Source organism: Limulus polyphemus, unplaced genomic scaffold (genome assembly GCF_000517525.1).
Source record: "Limulus polyphemus unplaced genomic scaffold, Limulus_polyphemus-2.1.2 Scaffold559, whole genome shotgun sequence".
In the NCBI taxonomy this organism is placed as follows: domain Eukaryota; kingdom Metazoa; phylum Arthropoda; class Merostomata; order Xiphosura; family Limulidae; genus Limulus; species Limulus polyphemus.
In genome coordinates, this window is record NW_013666169.1 from 315,742 (window position 1) to 322,927 (window position 7,186).

Sequence of the window (7,186 nt, forward strand, 5' to 3'; positions counted from 1 at the left end):
AACTCTTGGGCTACTCTTTTACCAACGAATAGTGGGATTGACCGTCACATTATAACGCCCCCACGGCTGAAAGGGCGAGCATGTTTGGTAATATGCGGATTCGAACCCGCGACCCTCAGATTGTGAGTCGAGCGCCTTATCCACCTGGCCATGCCAGGCACGTTCATTTGTAAGTCTCACAGCTTACAACGCTAGAACTAGAGTTTCGATACCCACGAGCACAGATACCCCATTGTGAAGCTTTGTACTTAATAACAAACAAACAAAAGTACCCCAAAAAATGACTTTAAAATTCTAACACTTTTTTATTAATAGTCATTTGAAATAATGCATTAAATGTATAGTAGAAATAAAAACGTGGCTCTCAGAGCAGAGTAAAATTATTGCGTAAAACAATTTAACTTTTCATCTTGACCTTCTGTACATTAAAGACCAGTTTTGTAACTTGTTTGTTCGTTGAGTTTCGCGTAAATATACTCGAGGGCTATCTTCGCTAGCCATCCGTAATTTTGAAGTGATAGATTAGGAGGAAAGCAGCTAGTCAACACCACCCACCGCTAACTTGTGTGTTACTATTTACCCACGAATAGTGGGATTAACTGTAACCTTATTACACTCCCGCGGCTGAAAGGGCGAGTATTTTCTGTGACGGGATTCGAATCCTCGACCCGCAGATCGCAAGTCGACCAGGGGATGTCAAGCCTAATTCTTTGTAATTAGGAGTAAAGTTTGATTGTATTCGAGCTGACGCATACAACTTGACGCAGCAATGTTCTTCAAAGTCCACTCCTTGCATTTTTATTTTGACTTTTTTTCTTCTTAAGTCCATATTGAACGTATTGTTTAAATGTGTGGATGTTTAATTGCACTTTTCAAATTTGTGTTGCAACCCTGCTTTACTAAATTAATGACTAGACGGACCATATTGATTTCGTTTCTAAAAATCAACATTTCTTCATTGTGGTCAACAAGGAGGTTGAACAAAATGTTTACGTCACACAGCCATTACTGGTCAACATAGAGGTTGAACAAAATGTTTACGTCACACAGCCATTACTGGTCAACATAGAGGTTGAACAAAATTTTTACGTCACACAGCCATTACTGATATGTAATTTTACTATAGTAAGCGCATACGTTATGCCTAATTGTCTATATGTTTGTGTACTATCACTACAAATGCCTCATCATTCCATAAGATACCGTTAAAGGGGGGGATACGCAACTAATGAATTGCGCTGTTAATGGGTTACTTTATAAATCACATCTTAATTCATCGTAGTTTCAACTTTACTTAATGATCCTTAACACTTTTACTGCCGCATAATAAATTAAGTATTAAACAATTTAACCATTCAAGAGGTGCCAAGGAGCAGTCACAGTGTCCCAAACTCATATTCCACAAGAGAAATTTGGTTTCGAAACATAATTGTCTTTCACCCACCGGTGGGGCAAATGGCAGCGAACGTGTTAAAATAAGCCTCTCAAACCCACTTAAACCTAAATTCATATATCAGCATTTACTATTACTAAGTGAGTTTACGTGTAAGCATATTCGTTTTTCTTCTATTTAAAGCTTCAGCTAATGTATTGTCATGCTTTCGTCAAGAAACTATTCACAGTACACAGTTCTCTCTCTCTCTCTATATATATATATATATATATACGTATATTAGTGAGCTTTGTTCAAAACCAGTAAGATGATTTTTGCACATTACTCTGGTGATTGCCTGAAATACAGTGTCACAGAGATATTTTCGGATTTCACTCAGACTTTCATGACGCCTCTGTTACCCAACCCTGTCTGTAATTATGTACCTTCCCCTAGCGCGTGGATCCATCATAATCTGCGTAAGTCTTGGGTTTACTGCGGTGTTATTCCTTTAACCTTCATATTCTCGTGGGCTGCTACAAAAGTAAAAACTACAGACTGAGTGTTCAAGGATAATGTGGCGTCTTGAGAGATAGTTGGATTGGAAATTGAAGGGGTTAACGGTTTCTTTTCGCTACCCAAGAGTTCTTCTCCAGAGATGATGTAATGCGAAATTACATCTCATACTGACGTAAGTTGACGTATTGCCCTAAAATCAGTCAGCCCTTCCCAGGTAGCAAGTTTCGTCCGGTCGTTAATCACTCAATTATTTGAAACTCATCTTTGTTACAGAAGGTACGTACTGATGTTGCTTATGATGTAGCAAAGTTTTAAAAGATTTTACTTAGAATTATATAAAACTAAAAAGAAAAAATCAATAGTTGTTTATAATTTCATACATGATATGCTGTTGAAAACACTGCAGTTTCAGATATGGGGGTGTTATAGCAGACAATTCCGCTACTCAGTTAAGGGTGGACGTCTAGAAGACGGGTGTTACTGATTGATTGCCCTTCCTCTGGTCAGCAGTTCTAAATTAAGGAGGGTTATACAGAGGTCTTTGACATGGCCGTTTATCTTATGTGTCGCATATGGTTCGTTCATACTGAAAATATCAAAAAACGCATGTGACTTACTTAGAAAATCTCGTTTTTTAGTTTGTTTAATATAATGTTATGAATAAGTATTGAGGAAGTAGGGTATAATACAGATTAATACGAAGTTAACAAAAGCGGCTGTGTGTGTGTGTGTTTGTAAATTTCAAGTCCTACAAATATTTACACGAAACCCATATTTAGATACTGACTCGAACCTTGGTCCTTTCAATCTGCAACCCGGCACGTTAACCATTAAGCTACTCTCGGCCTGCGTAAAACTTTTAGAGATACAGTTCTACTGGCTAGCTTCTTCATATTAGTGTCACTATCTTCAATATATGTTATCTAACTTATAATTAATTATACTAGTCATAAAACATTAGTATTAGATCTGTTATATCTTAAACACTACATTCTTTATTCAGTCTTCTGCGGTTTTTCAAGAAGGAGAGTGCATGATATTATTTCAACCACACTATCTATGTTCGCCATATCCATTGCCAACGACGCGTTTCGCTCAGTCCATAGCTCATTAAACTGGTTGGGACACAACAAACATAGCAGTGGTCCGAAAACCACTTATGTAACCCATTTGTTATAGCAACAATTTTTATGCTATTACTAAGCTGGCGAAGCATGGCTATAATTAATCATACTCGTCATAAGACATTAATATTAGGCATATTATATGTTTTTAACACTACGTTCTTTATTCAGTCCCTAAGAAGCTGAATATATGTTCGTCACAGACTGACAGACACATGTCACTTTATAGTATAGATAACAAGGCGAAACTACTCATGAAATAATGTCGCCCTTCCAAGTATGGAATATAATGATCAGTATTGTGATCAAAATTTAAATAATTGGGCATTTAGCTTATATTATATGTAGTTTTCTCATACAGTCATGTCTCAATTTTGACATTGAAGTGTATCACAGAGTTTATGGTATTTCACATTGTTTTAATGAACTATAGTTATAACTCAAATAAGACATCATGTGGAGATCCACTGGGCAGATGTAAGCTGGACAGCCACAACAGGCTTTTGGGAATTGACTACAAGTGTCATTGTCGTTAACAATATTGGGCCCTAGTTGCTTTCAAGCCAATGGTACAGTTGCTCAGAAACCTACACAAGGCAGACCATCATCTAAACACAAGCAGGTGGCCTTTATCTATCGATCCTGGCTTGCCAAAATACAAGCAGGTGACCTTTATCTGTCGATCCTGTCTTGACAAAACACAAGAAGGTGACCTTTATCTGTCGATCCTCTTACACTACATGGATTATAGAAAGCAGCAGGGAGGTGTGGTGTACTTTGGACATGTACAGCAGAACCTTGTGCAATGAAAACTACGCTGCAAGGCTGTTTTCAAGATGCATGGTCATCAGATAAAGGATGACTCGACAGGCCAGATTTTCAAAACATAGTTTAAGTATAATGTATTCAACCTCCAAATTACCAGCAAACACATTTCTTAACTTACTTCCCTGTTAATTCTAATGCATTGTTTAACACTTTAAACTTTACCGACTTTTTATTGTCAGGCGATTTTCTCAATCTGTTTATAATACATACCCCAATTCCTCGTCGTTCGTGCCATGTTTTGGTATTTGTTTTTTCAACACCATGTACTTAGAAAAGTCATTTTCCAGGATTTTGTTATCTATGTTGGAAATTTCTATCAAACATTTGCAACTACGATTTAGATATTTTTTTCGAGCGCCTTGCAAATAACACAAATTGTCCACAAGTTCGAAATTTGCTTTCAGTAGGTTTACAATTTTAATTCAGTTGCACCAATTATACATCATAAAACAAGATTAAATACCTTGTGACGTCGTTCGTAGATCAGCGTAGTTAACGTTTGAATTCGACTATTGGCCATTAGATTTTAAATTACCGACTGTTCAATACCGGTGCATCATACTGAGTAATCTTGTTGGGCTTTGTTTGTTTTTTGGCTTGTTACAATACTCAGCTTTAAAAAAAAATGACCTAAATATTGTGAACTTCATGCAAAAATCAATGGTATTTATTTTTGCTCAATTCTTCCGTAACCAACAAAGTTACGGTCCCACAAACAATATGATGTATAAATAGTTTAAACAAAATTTGTTTCAACAGTTGAAAAGACGAACTCCACCAATAATTGTCCCCCAGTGGCACAGAGGTATGTATGTCTGCGGATTTACAACGCTAGAAACCGGCTGCAATATTCGAATAATAAAAAAATCAAAGCCATATGAAATTGTTGCTAAGAAAAACAAAAACAATAACGTCTTTTTAAACGCAAATGACTTCAAATAATTTAATTTGAAAAAAACAGCAACAAATGATAAACTACTCGTCAAATTATAAATGTATTCTAGGTGTCAACGTAACCATGAGTAAATCGATAAACCCTTTTATTTCATTTGATATTAATTGTAAATTGTGTTTCTTTTTCCATTAAAATGTAGAACTTTACGTCACTAATGGATTATTTTCTTCATTGAAGTTACACATTTTAGTGGGGGAAAAAAATGCACAGTTAATTTACCAGCTAGTTTGTTGATTGATTATGGATAATTCATTGTAACGGGATAGACACGTATTGTTCAAATGCCTGAAGTTTTTTAGGCTATTAGTGATGTGTAAAGGCATTTATATCAAACCATGAAAACTGTGTATTTGATGTCATCCACATTTGTTGGTGGAAAAACGTAACAATGCGTATCACAAACAATACGAGAAACAATTAAACTTGTTGCTTTAGAGATAAGTCAGCCATATCCAACAATAATAAATACTTTATTGTGCCTAAGTTTTCAGGCTGAAAACAGCCCTTCTTCAGAAGCATAAATTGAAAAGAAAAAGACTTGTCCAAAAGCTTGCCTCTTTTTACATACTACACACCATACTTATTAAAATTATATCTCATCAGAGTTTAACAGTAAACATGAAAGTAAGTTACAGCCTTTCTCTTTTGTTACCAATTATTAAAAAGATCGTTCAAACTGGCATGCTACATTTACACCTCTAAAATGTCAGAATAACTAACATTTAGCAATAATATATTTGATAGTATTAGGGTTAAAAAGCTTAAAAAAAATCACACCGGTATGCAGTAATAGAGTATTGCCAGCTTATCGTGTGACGTTTCGAACTTCTATCTTTGTTTTCAACCTAACAACAGAATGTTGAAAGTTTGAAAACATTCAGAAATATAGTAAGCCTATTATATTTAACATTACATTCTTTATTCAGTTCCTTAAAGTTTTTTTTTTTTTTTGAAGAAGAGGAACAAGAATGCATAGTGATAATAGTATTTCAATCACGCTTTCGCCATATCATAAACTGGGGCTATCCACCCCGACGGCCTCAACGAATGTTTCTCCTCCCTGCACGTTTTACACTCTACATCCAAAGGCGTTCTTTGATACCCGCAGTCCCAGCGACCGCGGGGAGATGGGTGGGAGCACGTGATTTGGGGGCCCAAAAATCAGGGTGTCAAAATAAATTTATATATGATTACTTACTTCCTCGCGCCACTTTTTGATTTTTTTTCTTTCTTTAGCCAATCTATTTGAAACTGGAATTTATAAAGTACTTCGCACGAATTTAGGTTCACAGTTGAGAACCCCACCTCACACACAATCATTATATACAATGATGATATGACTTTCTATAAAAAAAAAAAAAATCAATCGGGTGAAAACCTAGAAAATACAAATAATCCTCCGATCGCATTTCAACATTGAACTTGTAAAATATTTATTAATTTTTATTCTTATTTATTAATATTTTATTTAAACAATAAATCATGCTACTAGACCTTATTAAAATATTTGAATAGCGTGATAGTGTTGTATTTTAAATGCATTAAAAAACAACACACGTGCTGTAAGTTAAATATTATAACAGCATTATAATGAATAATAAGAACTATAATATAGAATAATATTAATACATTTTGCCAATTTTGTAGGTCTTTGTTAAATAACTATTGTCAGGAAACCTAAAAAATCCGAATTAATCCAGGTAAAAAATATATATATATATATATAGTGAATTACCTACTCCAGATTAAATTAGAAATATAGAAGTCAAATACTTAACCGTATCAAACTCCATATATGTTTGCGAATTACTTACCATAGGTATGATAAAAAAGATAAATCAATAAATTCCTCAAATATTTCTTTTTATTCTTGAGCTTACATTCTGATAAATATCCAGTGTAATGACGGATAAATGCTAAGCCTATAACTTATTGCATAAGCATAATTCACAAGAATTTACATCCGAGATTTAGAGCCAATTAGCATTAAGCGGAATATAAGACTAAAATGACTGAATCTAGATTATATAATATGCCGAGTAGAATTTTTTAAAATTTAATAATGTATAAGCAATAATCCTTGCTAAAATTTGTGGTTATAATGTTTCATAACGGGCTACGAGCCCTAATACAGTAATAACTTTAATGAATGTACTACTCCATTGGGTTTCTATGCTTAGGCTTAAGTTACAGCATTAACCGAAGTTAGAATATGCTTAGTTTGAAATATATATATATATATATATAAATTAATTGATTTTAGACTATTTTCTTGTCTGGATTTTAAAGAATAGCCCAAAGGACTTTAAGCCTCGTAGACCGTAAGAAATTTAGTAACACTAAAAAATACTCGTTAGGCTTACGTCAAGTTTAATGTTCATTAATTAA

The 7,186-nt window shown here is 34.4% G+C and overlaps 1 protein-coding gene across 6 annotated transcripts in view; it reads left to right on the top strand.

Annotated features, from left to right (window-relative positions):
* LOC106459100 (endothelin-converting enzyme homolog) overlaps positions 1-7,186 on the top strand; it is a 74,123-nt gene that overhangs the window by 21,436 nt on the left and 45,501 nt on the right. Inside the window, exon 1 of one of the 6 annotated variants that reach the window (XM_022385527.1) lies at positions 1,749-2,167. The exons of 4 other annotated variants lie outside the window; for them this stretch is intronic. The gene's annotated coding sequence lies outside the window, so the exon portion shown is untranslated. Of the gene's footprint in view, positions 1-1,748; positions 2,168-7,186 lie in introns of those variants that run through there. One more of the 6 variants, XM_022385530.1, reaches the window with a different exon arrangement.